The following is a 16,803-nucleotide window of genomic DNA, read 5'->3' on the forward strand; positions in this document are numbered from 1 at the left end:
AGTCTATATATGGAAGTGTTTTTCTCATCATATTCTCATGACATGTGACACTCTCAATAAACAAATTTTCTTATCATATTCTTATGACACGTGGCACTCTGAACAAACAAATCATCCTTATGTATTTGGCTTTTATTTTTTTTTGGTTACATATGCATTTGGCTTTCAATACTCTTCCATATTAATATTTGTAACCATATATATCATTTTTTTTAAAACATATATATCATTTATATATTTTTTTGGCCAATTCATGATTCTTTTTAGCCAATTCACTTTTTTTTGAATTTATGAATTAATGAAATGAACTAACTTTTATTTTTATTTTCATGATGATAATATAATAATAATAATAATAATAATAATAATAATAATAATAATAATAATAATAATAATAATAATAATATTGTGAGACAATTTTATTATAATATATTTTATAATTGATATTAAAGAATGAAATTTTAAAGAGATTGTTTTATATAATATCATATTTCAATTGCATGTGTATTTGAATATGCAAAAAAAAATGCATATATTCTTTAACCTATTAAAAAGATTATCAAATTTATAATTTATCAAAAAGTATAAAATCTAAAAAACTAATAGTAATAAAACAAATATTATTTCATTAGTCCTCGTGAGCTTAGCTCAGCTGGGTGGGACAATGCATAAAATATGCAAGGTCTGTGGTTCAAACCCCTCTGTGGTTCAAATTTTTTTTTTTGGTAGTAGCCGGGGTTCATTAAACTGCTTATTTTTTTTACGAAATATTATTAAGTTGTTCACCCTTCAAAAAAAAATCATTAAGCTGTTCAATTTTTATTTTAGGACAGAAAAAAAAACGGAATTGAAGCTGATTGTATTAGTCAGAGAAAATCATAAACATATCGAAACCATTATTTCAATTGATTTGTATTTAACAAACTTTTTTTTTTGACAGAAAAAAAAAAAAAGAATTTTGGTCATAAACATATCAAAACCATTATTTCAATTGATTTTTTTAACAAACAATTTTAAGGTGCATTTAATGTTCTTTTTAATTACATAACATAATGTAATGAATTTTGGTAACCGAAATTTTGGCAACAGAAAGGTAAACGTGATTGAAACTAGAATTTTGGTAACCAAAAGGTAATGAACCGTGTCATATTTTTTTTTTAATAAATATTGTGTCCTTATTTTTTTTTGACAAAAAATATTGTGTCCTAATTGTTACTAAGCAAATAAAAATTTTAGTAACCGAAAATCAATTTTTAGAATTATTTTTTTGTTATTGAAAATTTTTAGTATTTTCAAAATTGTTGTTTCGTTGTTGAAAAATTTTAGTAATCGAAAATTAAATTTTTAAATTAATTTATGGGCTTATGTAATTAACCATGATTATGTAATTAATATGATTATGCAAGTTGACTAAAGGGTTTATAATGACAAAAGAATAAACGAAATAATTTATTCAAATTGTTTTTGCTATTTAATGTCATACTAATTTCATTACTAAATTAAGGGGATAATTGATGCAGTTTACTTGCTTCTTTTTTCCTATAAATATTGTTTGAGTCTCAGCATTTTCATCAGAATTCAGTTTTGAAATTCTTCTCAAAATCTCTCTTCTATTTTATTGAAATACTTTTCTTCGTAACATATTTTTTCCATCACTCTAATTTCAAAAATTTATTCTGTTGATGATATTAATCCACTAGATGTTGTATAAATCCATGTATTTTGGGCAAATACACAGATTCACCCTATGATACTTTCAAGTTCTAACGGCTTGTGGCATGGATACCATAGATCTACCCATGAAGCTTTTGGAATGTTTATGTTCCAAGAAAAAAAATTAGATAATGTAAATATTTTTCATTTTATGGAGAATGTCCATTTGTTGGGTTTTTTTTTCATGTATAATATATGTTATGTCCGGTTCCATATTCTATTAAAATTCTGCCTTTAGATCGTTGGTGACTCAAGTATAATCTATTGTTTATTTTATTCGTATTTTGATGTGTATGTACTTTACAATCATTTTATATATAATCAATTGATTTCTTAAACATATAATTCATAGGTACATAAATTAGAGTGATTTTATTTGCTAATATACGGCGAGTGTGACTCGGTGAATTCTATCAAGATGATATTGATCTGGTCTAAAATATAATCGTAATTTATTTCTCATAAAAACATTTATTTATTTTACATTTTTATCATTTAATTGAGAATAATTATTCTAAAAATATTTAAACATAAATTACGACGAATCAAAAAAATAAAAGCTGTTTTTTTTGTCAAAAATTTTTTTGTAATTGAAAATTATTTTTTTTGGGGATAATTGAAAATTAAATTGTTAGTACCAAAAATTACTTTTATAACCGATATTTTGTGTTGAACTTTTTTTTATTGCCGTGTCGAACTTACTTTATGGCTAAAGAAAATTCCTTCCAAACTAATAATGTAAACGGTAAATATAAATGGTATAAAAAAAATTGTAACCGACATTTGGCATTAAAGTTGCTTTATTGCATTAAAAAAAAACTTTAAACTTTAATGTTAAAAATTTAAAATTAATGTCAAAGATTGTTCACGTTAGTGTCAAACATTTTGAAAAATTATACATACAAGATGTATACAATACTATAGAGCATAATTTATGTGATTCAAAACAAAATATAATGTGGCTGTAATTAGGATTTTATACCAAATTACCCTTTGAAATATGTCTATAAATTATTCATATGGGTTAGCATAATTTTCTGTCACAACTTCAATCACCCTTCTTTCTATTTTGTTTAATATTTTTAATATTTGTTCTTCGCAGTTCTTTACAACCACATGACACCCAATTACGAATTGTTCACATGTGGTTTGTGAAAGTTATAAACAAAACAATCTTCCTTATTGTGAGAGATACATTTTTCAACTTATTTTGTTAATTATTAATGCAATTATATACATTTTGTTTTGAAGGAACATTATTTTGTTTATTTGCATTACCATATATTTTATCTATGATTATAGATTCAACGACGGTTGATTGCGAATTTCTCTGCTAGGGTTCTGCCCAATTCTTCCGGCCAAGGACTTCCGGTAACGGTACAGACCTCTGAAATTCATTGAATTCTCTTCCTTTTGCGAACGCGCAGCCGTGATGATGCCCTAGGGTGTTGCAAAGGTTGGTTCACGTGTTTCCCAATACTAGAGAAATCATTGAGTTATCATCGGTATCGTTTCCAATTCATTCTTGCTGGAACCCCATCTGTTTTGCTTCGTTTCTTTTGCTGTCACCGGTTTCAGTTTGCAATCGCTTGCTGGAATACTCCCAAGAGCACTGCCCGACCTGTGTTGTTCTTTTTTTGGTTTTCCGGAGCTTGATTTTTCCAATTGTGGTCGCGCAACCGTGTTAATGTACTTGTGCATTACAAAGGTTGAATCACGTGTGCTGCAATACTAAAATCGCTTTGGTAATGTCCACTGACAACAGATGGCATACATGTGCCAATGGCCGTGTGTGTCTGATTTTGCCCTTTCACGATCTGCCATTGTGCAAGCTGCACCACCGGTGCATACTACTTCAGCAGCGCCCATTTCATTTGCAGCAGCTCTCACGGGACCCTCAGTTGTTGATGACAGTCCTTACCCCTCCCCGTGCATAAAAGGCGATACTTTAAGCATAAAGATAAGTCAGGAGGAGTACAGTAAGGGAGTTGAAGATTGCAAGCATGCGTTAAGGGCTCGTCTAACCCTTAACAAAGGAGACAAGCCGTATTCAGCACGTGATCTTAGCTCTAAACTTGCCAATTTATGGAAGACAACGGCTGGATGGAAAATGGTACCTCTCGGTAAGGGGTATTACAATTTTCTTTTTGATTCGGTGGATGATTTTAGGAAGATATGGGCTGTAGGTACGGTTAATCTCAAGCCGGGTCTGCTTCGATTCTCACAGTGGACAAAAGATTTCAAGTATCAAACGCAAAAGCAGACACATGTCACGATTTGGATACGCTTGATGGAGTTACCGCAAGAGTATTGGAGGGAGAGAACTTTGAAAGAAATTGCGTGTGCGGTTGGGACTCCAATTGATATCGACGGACCAACTAGAAACCGTACTTTTGGACATTATGCTAGAATTCTTGTCGACATTGACCTCTCTAAGCGAATTTATGAAGAAATCCTTGTTGAAAGAGAGGGTTTTGCTTTCAAGGTGGAGGTGCAATATGAGTGGCTTCCTTTATTTTGCCATCACTGTCATTCCATTGGACACAGTGTCTCATTGTGTCGTTGGATTCATCCGCAACCTCCGAAGGACAAGAATGATCGTGGGAAACAAATTATGGTTGCCGGGGCTGCCCCTAAGCCTCCTCCTCGGCAAAAGAATACTACTAAAGAAGTGGGTGCTTCCACATCGGCCAATGGCACTAGTTGGGTTCCTATCCCGGTTGTGTCGACTGTTACTACCACTCAGAGAGTTCCAGATTCTTCTACAGTTACACCCACTTCATCGGTCTCAATGGCATTGGCGTTACCGGTTTCGCTTCCTACTCCTTCTTTGGCTATCATCACTTCACAGTCGGAGCCGGTTGTTTCATCTTCTGTAGCTACTTCTCAATTGGATCGATCAAATACATTCAGCATTCCATTACACAATGTGTTTGATTTGATTACTCCTGAGGAGTTGCCTCGCAGTATGCCAGTGCTTGAGTTTGTTTCCCCTGATGCGCACGTTGACGTGCAACCCGTAGAAGTAGCGAAGTTGACTCAGAAGCCGAGGGAGGTGTTGGAGAACCCCTTGGTAACTGTGGATACAGAGTTGCTTCTGGAGGGTGTGGAACACAATCATATGAGTCCGCGGGAGCTGGGGAAGAGTCCCACGGAGTCTAATATGCGTGGACCACACTCATCCCCTCTTGGGCGTGAGGACGTACGACCTAACGGGGTGGAGCAGACAACACAGACGTCGTTGGTGACCCCAGCGGCAGACGAGTTATCTGAACCACTTCAGGATGGCGTGGAGCAAAATCATGTGAGCCCACGGGAGCTGGAGGAGAGTCCCAAGGGTGCTCGTGAGATTGTTCCAAGGCCATTCAATGTTGAGCATGATGATATGCATGAGTTGTTGGATATTTTGCCAGAGCACCAAGATAATCCTATCTCAGATCCCCCAACAGGTGCTGACGGGTCTGTTCATGACATTGAGGATGTTGGGGCTGTTTCGCAAGCATTGAGAAAAGGTGTGGATATCGAGGAAGCTAGTCTCATTGATGGAGGCATGGCAATGGATATGGATCAGAATGAGATTGTCCCTCAGAGGCAGGAGATACATCCTAGTAAAAATATCCAACTTGGTGTCGAATTGTGGGAGAGGGTTCGAGAGTATGATGCACGGTCTGCTGCAGAAGCCGCTGCTGGTTCCTTACCTGTCCTTACTCGCAATCAGAAGCAACATCTTAAGGTGAAAAAGGTGATAGCAGCGCAGCCTCCCAAACCTCGTGCAAGGGGTGCCTCCCATTCGTCTGCTAAATGAATATTCTTTATTGGAATATCAGAGGTATAGGTAATTCTGAGTCTCGGACTGCTCTGAAAAAAATTTATTTGACTCACCGACCTATGCTTATTTTTATTGCGGAGCCAAAGATTGATTTTGTAAATTTTCCTAATTGGTATTGGCCGACAATTGGTGTTACTAAATATTGCATTAATAATAGAGGTTCTCTCTTGCCTAACCTATGGGCTCTTTGGGGGAATGATGTCAGTGCTACAGTAATTTTCGTATCTGATCAATGTATAGCTTTGGAAATCTCTTGTTATCAGTCCACTGTTTACATAGCCGCTGTTTATGCTAGCACTTACTACATTGCTCGACGACAACTTTGGGCTGATCTTACTAATCTTCAAGGTTGTTTTCAAGGGCCGTGGATTTTTATTGGTGACTTTAATGCCGTCTTGGGCGCACATGAAAAGAGGGGCAGGCTGCCTCCTCCATCTTTGTCGTGTGAGGATTTTTTGCATTGGACTAATGCTAATATTTTGAACCACTTGCCCACTTTGGGATCATTTTTTACCTGGACTAATGGTAGATTTGGTAATCAAAATGTCGCTCTTCGTCTTGATAGGGCAGTTTGCAATGAAGATTGGATTAATTTTTGGAGAGGTATTTCTTGTTCAGCCTTGGTGCGCCATCAATCTGATCATAATCCCCTTTTGGTTTCGGTTGTATTTTCCTCGGTGAAGCATGCTACTCCTTTCAAATTTTTTAAGGTTTGGACTTCTCATAGTGGTTGTCGTGACTTAGTTTTGGAAACCTGGAATCAAGGTGTTCGTGGCCAAGGTATGCTTCGGTTTCAATCTAAATTACGAAAGTTAAAAAATGTCTTTAAGATTTGGAACAGAACGGTGTTTGGGGATGTTGACAGACAAGTTGAGCTTGCTATGGATGAAGTTAATAGAATTCAGCAGTTAATTGATTCGGATGGTTTCTCTGACCAGCTATACATGCAAGACCTTGAGGCACAACTCATGTTAACAAAAGCTTTGAATTTTCAGGAAGAAGTTTGGAGAGAAAAAGCTAGGGATCAGCGATTTGTTAGTGGAGACCGCAACACTGCATATTTTCATAGGATTTCTAAAATCCGGGAAGCAACAAAAACTATTTCTTTTTTGCAGGATGGTGATAATATTATTACTGATCCCACAGCTATAGAAATGCATATTTTATCTTATTTTCAGGCTATATTCAGCATGGAGAACAATTGTGCACAAAATACAATGGTTGATGATACAATTCCTTCAATTCTGACGGATGTCGACAACCAAATGCTTTTGCGGTTTCCATCTAGTATTGATATCAAAGATGCGGTGTTTGCCCTTAATGGTGATTCAGCCCCGGGTCCGGATGGGTTTGGTGGACACTTTTATCAAACTTATTGGGACATAATTGGCTCTGATGTGGTACATTCTGTTCAAGAATTCTTTCATGGTGGCGTGTTGCCACAAAATATTAATTCAAATATGATTGTGTTAATTCCGAAGGTTCCGGGGGCCAGCTCTATGGGAGATTATCGCCCTATTGCGCTTGCAAATTTTCACTTTAAAATTATTACTAAGATAGTGGCGGATAGACTTGCTAGTATTACCACTCGTATTATTTCTGTGGAGCAAAGGGGTTTTGTCAGGGATCGTAATATTTCTGATTGTGTTATTATAGCCTCCGAGGCGATTAACTCTCTTGATAAATCTCAGTATGGTGGGAACATTGCTCTCAAGGTCGACATATCCAAGGCATTTGATACTTTGGATTGGAATTTTTTGATGATGGTACTCAGCAATTTCGGTTTCTCCTCAACCTTCATCAATTGGATTCTAACTATTCTTAATTCAGCTCGTTTGTCTATTTTGGTTAATGGTAAGGCGGCTGGTTTTTTCTCGTGTGCTCGTGGAGTTAGACAAGGATATCCTCTTTCTCCTTTATTATTTTGTTTGGCCGAAGAGGTTCTTAGTAGGGCTATTTCCAAGTCTGTTGCTAGGGACCGCCTCATTCCCATGACTTATTGTCGGGGTATTGCCTTTCCCACTCATGTGTTGTACGCGGATGATATCATGATATTTTGTACCGGTTTGAAAAGCAACATACGAGAGCTTCTTAGTATTTTTAACAATTACTCTGCGGTCTCCGGACAGATTGTGAATAAAACTAAAAGTCGTTTCTTCACAGGTTCAATGTCTGTGTCCCGGACCAATATGATTGCAAATATGTTGGGGTTCAGTGTTGGATCAGTTCCCTTCATGTATCTTGGATGTCCTATTTTTCAAGGGAAACCAAAAGTAACTCATTTCAGAATGATTACGGACAAGATTCGTAATAAACTAGCAACTTGGAAGGGTTCAATTCTTTCAATAATGGGCCGTGTGCAGCTGGTCAAGTCTATCATTCATGGGATGCTGGTATACTCATTTCATATTTACCTTTGGCCTAGACGGCTGCTGAAGTTACTGGATACTTGGCTGGAAAATTTTATATGGAGCGGTGATGTTCAAACTAGGAAGGTTTGCACGGTTTCTTGGAAGGTAATGTGCCGCACTTGGTCCGAAGGGGGGCTGGATCTAAAACATTCCCGTTTGATAAATGAGGCTTTAATTCTGAAGTTGGCTTGGAACCTAATGTCAAAAGAGTCGCAATGGTCATCTCTCTTTAAGAAGCGTTACTTCAAGAACGGTAAACCGATCACTCATTATTTCAAATCTTCGGTTTGGTCGGGTATCAAAGACAAGATTGGCGTTGTAATGGATCACTCTTTGTGGATTGTTGGCAATGGTGAGAAAATTAATTTTTGGACGGACAATTGGCTAGGGGAAACTTTGGTCGATTTACTTCACTTAGACCCCGTTTATCATGCTCGTCTTCAAGGAAAGGTTTCGGAGGTTATCGTTAATGGGGGCTGGTTGTTGCCTACGGCCTTAAGGGACTTTGGGGACATCCAAACACGTTTGAATTCTCTTCATCTTCCTACTGGCCAGCTCCCGGATGTGTTGGTGTGGCCTCACGCTTCTGATGGTTTGCTAACGTCGAAGATGGCTTTATCATTTCTTCGTCCTACGTCCAATGTGCTGCCATGGGCCGATCGCATTTGGTGCTCAGCTGTCCCTCCTTCTCATTCTTTTATTTTTTGGAGGTTACATAATGGGAAGATGCCCACTGATGAGAATCTTCGTACCCGTGGCTGCATTGTGGTTTCGATTTGTAGCTTATGTTTGTCTGCGGATGAATCGTCGGATCATCTTTTTCTTCGGTGTCCGTTTGCAATGAATCTTTGGAATTGGATAGGTGGTAAGTTGCATTGTTCTATTGATTGCACCTCCGTTGACACTCTCATTTATACTAGGCCAGTCCGGTGCTCTTCGCAAGTTTCCGATATTTTTTTGGCGGCAATATTACACACGCTTCATACTATTTGGTGGGCTAGGAACTCCATACGGTTCACAAATGTTAATCCGACTTTGCATTCAGCCAAAGTCCGTATTCACTCTAATATTGCAATGTCTGGGAACCTTTCGACAGGTAAGTGTTTGCACTCTGACTTCTCTTTCCTTGATTCTTTTGCTGTCTCTCCGCATTGTCGTAAAGTCAAGGAAATTGTTACGGTTTTGTGGAAGGCACCGACACCTCCGTGGATGAAGGTAAATACTGATGGTTCGGTGATAGGTGGGAATGCCACTTGCGGGGGGCTGTTCCGTGATAATTTAGGGACTTTCCGAGGTGCTTTTTATAGTAATGTTGGTGCACATTCTGTTTTCTATGCGGAAGTTATGGGTATCATTTTGGCTCTTGAATTTGCGGCTAGATTTGGTTGGGGAAACTTGTGGCTGGAGAGTGATTCCACCAGTGCACTTCAGATTTTCTCCAATCCTTTTTTGGTTCCGATCATGTTGCGTAACAGATGGCATAATGCCCGTAATCTAGGTGTTCAGGTTATATCCTCCCATATCTTCCGAGAAGGTAACTGTTGTGCGGATAGGTTAGCTGCTTTGGGGCATTCCATTGTTGGTGAAATTTGGCTGGACATTCTTCCGGATGAGATAAAGATTGATTTTTTTAGGGACAGATGTGAGTTGCCTAATTATAGGTTCCCTTAACCTTTTTTGGGCAGTTTGTGTTCTTTCTGTTTTTTTCTTTCTGTTTTTGTTTCTGTTTCTCTGGTGGGTTTTGGCCTAGTCCCCCCACCTTTTGTAATTATTTTTCTCTTTTTTTAATAAAATTTTGTTGAGATGGGCGGTATGGGATGGAGGTCTCTCGGGGTGCCAACCTAGTTGGGATGTCGATGATGCCTCCTGATGCTCGCCTCATCTCCTTGCTTATCAAAAAAAAAAAATTGCTTATTTTTATTGATTTGAGGCTTATTATTGGTGGTATGTTTTCTTTCTATTTCCCTCTTTTTTTAGACTCTCTTTGCCTCTCTTTTATTACGTTTTTTCTTCTTCTTTAGCAACAAGTGATACATGTGAGTTATTCTTCGACCAACTATTCTTCGATTTTGACTAAATTTATTGATTTGTTATATTTTTTGAGTTACGTAGATTGATTCAAAGATCGAAACTCGAGACTACAAGAATTGAAGTTGAATACAAAAAAGATTTGTAGAGTTCCTCTAAAAACAAAATTATACGATTGTATATATTACAAAAATAATTAAAGTTGTATTTTTTTTTACGCAAAGTTGTATATTTTAATGAAGAATTACATTTGCGGAGTTGTATATGTATTAATGTACGAGATGTGTATTAATTCAAATATTTATCCTTTTATGTAGTCAATCACCCTTAAATCGGCATAAAAAAATCTTATTTTCTTTTTTAAAAAATAAAACACATACGTTAATTGCTTTAAAGGTAAACGAATTGTATAAATCATTTAAGAATAAAACACATATGTTAATCAAGGCCAGCTTAAAAAATAAACTCAAGGTAGGCTTTAAATCATTTAAGAATATATAGCAAGTTTTTTGATTTCTATAGTCAATCATATTTGAATAACCTTTAAACCATCATAAAAAAAATCCTTTATTTTTCAAAAATGAAATCCATGAATTAATTGCATTAAAGGTAAATAAATTGTATAAAGTTTGAAATGCTTCAATCAAGGCAATCACAAAAATCAAATTTATGGAATATTTTAAATCGCTCAAGAATGTATAGTTATGTTTCTCTTATTTGTTGTTTATGATTGAAGGAAAAACAATGATTTGTGTTTAGTTAGGTCACATCATTTGCCGCATTGTTTCATGTTTCTTCAATGACTTGCTACATATGTTCATCTCATTCTTTAATTCACTTTTCTACTATTCTTAGTAAACAATATATCATCAAACTATCCTTCAAAAAGAAACATCAAACCAAACAAGTTTTTAGTAATCAAGAGAATCAATCAAAGTATGGACTTCAAAATAAAAAATTTGGGACAAATAACTTATTTGATATTATGTATTTAAAATTCAACGAAAAAAATTATGGTCAACCTCAAATTTTAAATAGAAGTTAAAGATAAGCTAATTAATTAGTTGTAACTTTTTTAGTTATACATATAAATGATTCTTTTTTTATTGACAGGAATTTCCATTTTTAGTGTTTTTATTATGGATTTTTTTTTTATTAAGGAAATCATTAAAAAAATTAATTGATTTCTATAATCATCATGTGCATTAAATCCAAATTAAAAAAAAAAATATTTTATCAAAATAAAAAAGTAATGACAGTTGGATATTTGAATATTTGAATTTTAATAAGCAAAATGGTACATAGTAAGAGAGTACGACGAGTACTCTAACCCGGCTTTCTTTTAAAAGAAAAAACCTATTTTCTCAATAAAAGTTGGAGCTGTCATTGTTTTTAATGAACTGGAGAGAGTTTTATTGATGAGGGGAATAAGATCAATCAACAATAATTGACAACTAACATATGAAATAAATTCATTTAAGCCCTTCGTTGTAAAAAAAATTCAAGCCGATTAATTGCTTTATGTCAACACTTGAAAATGCAAGCGCGCCTAAAAAATTGTTTAGGCTCACGACGACCCGTCGACCTCTAATGACGCATAGTTGATGACTAGGGTTTCAAATTTGAAACTTTCTAACTTGAGATTTATTAAAAAGCGAGGGCTTACTCTTTTTGTAAACTATTTTCATGTATTATTTATTTTCAACATGAGCACACATCACAATTAGAATGCATTAAATTCATATAATGAATATTTTTACTTTTTTATGAATTACATCGCTACGTTTCTTGATGAATTTTTTTTTGCAAGATTCTATAGCAATGGCACTTGCAAGTGTTAAATGGGTTTGAATCTCATCCCAAAAGTTAGCTCAAAGGATGAGGGTACTCAAGCATATTTATACCCACCCTCACGCCTAGCGTGAGTCTGGGTCCAATTCTCACATCGCAATCCTTAATCCGGCTCTGATATTATATTAATTGGGCTTGAATCTCATCCCAAATCAGGATGAGATTCAAACCCATTTAACATGGTATTAGAGCCGGGTTAAGGATTGCAAGGTGGAAATTGAACCCATGCCCACATTTTTAGTGAGGGTGGGTGTCGAAGTTGGTTTTGAAGTTGTTTGTAGTTTGTTATTAGTCTCACGTTGCTCATGTTCCCAGACTATTAAGTGTATAAATATGATTGAGTACCCTCATCCTTTGAACTAACTTGTGGGATGAGATCCAAGCCAATTTAACGGCAAGATCGTGATTGGAATACTCATTGTGTTAAGTTTAATATGTCTATGGAGGGTAGCTTAATTGGTTTGAGCTAAGATATAAGAAGTTTTAGTAGATTAATTGGTAGCTTAATCAATGACTTCTAACATATGGTTGGAGTATATTAATAGATTTTTATCAATTACTTAGTGATAATAAAGTTTGTTTCCAATACATGGGTGAAAGTAAATTTTTAGTCGAGCAATCACTCCAACCTATTTTCCCATGTCATATATAATATGAACACGCAAATATCATGTTATCGTATCTTTGAAGATGCTCTTACAAGATATAATACAACTTCACCACTGATGGTTAAGTGATTTTTATATACAATTTTAACATTGATTTATTTATAATATTTCCCATTTCACTTTCTATGAAGTCCAAATATAGATACATTTTTTTCTTTCTCAGAAACAACCATCTAATTTTGGAATTCTTCAAAGAATCTGTAACACCCACAACGTGGCTTTCGATATCCCGCCAGTTGGATACGAAAGGTTCCCGCCAGTTGGAACGGGCACTATCCGTAAGGATGACCCCACGTTAATAAGAGGAACCGAATCACATCGGAATGAGAGGGATCCGGAGGCTGTGTAGGTATGGGACTACATGGTTGAAGGAAAGCTTATAAGAATTGTTAGGTACTACCCATATCAACAAGATGCATCTTCTTTTCGGTAACCCATTCCATAAGAACTCCACAGTTAAGCGTGCTTGACTTGGAGTAGTACTAGGATGGGTGACCTACCGGGAAGTTTCCCGGTAAGCATGTGAGTGAGGACAAAGCATGCTGAAAAGACTCGTGTTGGTTTGTGGGGTTAGTCGGCAATCCTGAAAGCAGTCTGGGATGTTACAAAATGGTATCAGAGCAGACCTCTCCCAGTACGGTGTGGTTCGGGGACGAACCAGGCGGAAGCTGGTGGGCATGTAACACCCACAACGTGGCTTTCGATATCCCGCCAGTTGGATACGAAAGGTTCCCGCCAGTTGGAACGGGCACTATCCGTAAGGATGACCCCACGTTAATAAGAGGAACCGAATCACATCGGAATGAGAGGGATCCGGAGGGCGTGTAGGTATGGGACTGCATGGTTGAAGGAATGCTTATAAGAATTGTTAGGTACTACCCATATCAACAAGATGCATCTTCTTTTCGGTAGCCCATTCCATAAGAACTCCATAGTTAAGCGTGCTTGGCTTGGAGTAGTACTAGGATGGGTGACCTACCGGGAAGTTTTCCGGTAAGCATGTGAGTGAGGACAAAGCATGCTGAAAAGACTCGTGTTGGTTTGTGGGGTTAGTCGGCAATCCTGAAAGCAGTCTGGGATGTTACAGAATCATAACATAAATACATTATACTTGGTGGACCTTCAAATAATTTTATTTTGTTGATGTATTAGTTCTTTTCTCATTCGAATTCAAAATTTAGTAAGGTAATATCAAATAAAAAATCACGTGATATTAAGAAAAGAGGAACAACAATTTTGGTATTGTTCATTTTGTATTTTTTCTCAGCTTTTATGTTTTCCTTGATTTTGTATTTTTTTAAAACTTTTTAATCTCTTTTTGGTGCACCTTGTGGTTCAGAGGGAGGTTTGTTCATATTTTTTTTTGGCATCTTACACAAAATAAATAAAATTTTAGGTTATTTTATTTGCATGATCATTTTAATTTTTTTGTATACATTAACAATAACAATAAATCATAACAATCAAATTGCTTAGATTATTATCACAAAAAAAATTACGTAGATTATCTTAATATGACTCTAAATTAATGTTCAAAAGTTACATATTTGAGTGAATGGTAATTGTAATTAGTTTAAAAAATATATATCGTCAGTATGTGTCATTAGAAGTCTTAGAAGCATATGACTTTCGCGTGAGTAGAAAAGTATATGGAAAATTTCTATCGGACATTTGTCAGACCGAAAATGTTGCATGGAACATAGTGTTAAGCAAAGAACCCAAGTGGGTAAATATATAATAACTATAATGGGTAAAATAGCCACAAAAATCTTAAACAAGAAAAATCAAGCACACACCAATCACACAATTCAACAAACACGCGTACATGCTAGAAAGAAAATTACAAAAAAGAAGAGGTGTGTGAGCTCACTAGCACCGGTCTAATATTTTGATTAAAAAAAAGAATCTGGCCGCTAACAAAAAACAAATCCACGAACCCATTGATCACTAATACAAATAATAGCAAACTCATAACAATTTCCAGCCAAATGGTCCAAAAAGCTTTAGAACAGGCGATGAACCCAAATTGTGAGATTAATCTAAAATGACAAAGTGATTAGAGCTCAAAACAAATTGGAACTACACAAAAGAAAACCAATCACATCAGATATGGAATGAGTAACAAACAACATATCCTTTTGGGTTTCAAAACAAACAACACAGAACACGAGAACATGTTTTACAATAGAACCGATGACGACGACCAACAAGGTGGTCGTCGCCGATCTATGCAACAAAAACTAGATCTTAAGGAATCACCGACACAAAAACGAACAACAACAATGAGATTTATCTGATGAAGAGAAAAAATATTTAAGCTCTGATTCTGTTTGTCGATCAGGTGAAAATTCTGATGTCCAAAGCGAGTGGTTCACAACGGAATTTCTCAATGGTATTAAGAGCTCTGGAATTCCAAATCACCGGTTGAAACTAAGGGTGGGATGTCCAGTTATGCTGATGAGAAACATCGATCAGGCCAACAGACTGTGTAATGGTACGAGGCTGACAGTTACACATATAGGGAAGAGAACGATAGCTGCTACCGTAATTACCGGGAAATAGGGCAGGTATCAGGGTATTTATTCCCAAGATGAATTTTATTCCGAGTGATCCAGGACTACCCTTCAAATTCATGCGCAGGTAATTTCCATTGACGCTTTGTTTTGCAATGACAATAAATAAAAGTCAGGGTCAATTTTTATCTCAAGTGGGAGTTTATCTTCATAAGCCTGTGTTCACGCATGGACAACTATATGTCGATGTCTCTCAAGTTACTTCTAGAAAAGGTTTGAAGCTGCTCATCTTAGATGAAGATAATAATGTTTGCAAGGAGAACACAAATGTTGTGTATCGTGAAGTTTTTCAAAAAGTATGATCATTGGTTATGTTTTAGAATTGTTGTTGCTATAATTTAGAAAACTAAAGTTGCGTATTGTTTGGAAGTTGTTTTTTTCTTAATTTCTTTGTAAGCGTACTGGTCATTATAGGACATGAAATTTCTATATAAGCAGATCCTCCTGCCATTGACTTTTAATTGACGCACTTTTCAGATATAACAATTCGCGAAACTTTTTTTTTTACATCGTTGTTACCCTAAATTACAATATTTACATTAGACCATTGGTTTTGTAAAAAATAAAAACAAATAACAATCGACGTTTCTGTAGCCCAAACTATAATTATACACACCCGTAAAAAATTTAACATTTGCATTCACAGACTAGGTGTATACATTTGACAATGACTATTATATATAAATAAATACAAATTTTTTTCGTTTTTATGATTAATAAAATACATTATGTCAACTAGGGGTGTTCAAATTCAAACCGATCCAAAATAAAACCGCAAACCGATCCAAAAAAACCGAAAACCGCAAAAAACCGAATATATTTGGATGCGTTTGGATGTTGTTTTGTAAAAACCGCTAAGATCGGATCGGATTTCGGATCACTTTTTCAAAACCGAACCAAACCGAACCGAACCGCAAAAATAAATATTAATACTTATTTATTCTTTTATTGGTATTATAGATTTTGCATTATTATGTTGTTTGTTAAATTTTAATCTTATACATTGCACTAATTTAATCTATATTATTATTACTTCATATGTTTAAAAAATAATCGATAATTTTCATACTATAATTTTATTTTTTTAATATATTTTGCATCAAACCTATTATTTTACCGTGTTTGTGTAATATTAATATTAGTAAAAAAATTATATTCTTCAAAAAAGAGTAAATAAAAAAATATATTTTCCATTTTGGACATCCAAAAACCGATCCAAATTAAACCGCATATATTTGGATCGGTTCGGTTCGGATTTTTTTAGAATACTCATCCAAACCGAACCGAACCGCATGTGATTTTTATTTTGGATCGGTTGATATTTTGCCTCAAAACCGATCCAAACCGCACCGCGAACAAATAATAATATACAGTACGTCGGCATATTTTTGCAAAAAATATTACGTATGCTAAGTTTAACAATGAGTACATCTTATACTACAAATAATTAGTATAAGTATAAATCCAAATACTTTAATCGTTATGTGCAATGTTTAGGTATTTCAAAATATATACAAAATTAACAAATTTAAGATGATATTTTTTTCCATATCAAATTTAAATTAGGGTAAACAGTGCTTTTAGCCCCTGTAATATAGGCCACTTTTGGGTTTAGCCCCTGTAAATTTTTTTTTTTAGATTCCACCCTCATAAATTTTTTTTGTTTTGGTTTTGGCCCCTGACCCCCTTGAGTCAGCAGAATCTTTGACGTGGCGCTGACGTGGCATGCT

This window comes from Medicago sativa, chromosome 7 (genome assembly GCF_051527215.1).
Source record: "Medicago sativa cultivar Bolivia chromosome 7, Bolivia_mono, whole genome shotgun sequence".
In the NCBI taxonomy this organism is placed as follows: Eukaryota; Viridiplantae; Streptophyta; class Magnoliopsida; order Fabales; family Fabaceae; genus Medicago; species Medicago sativa.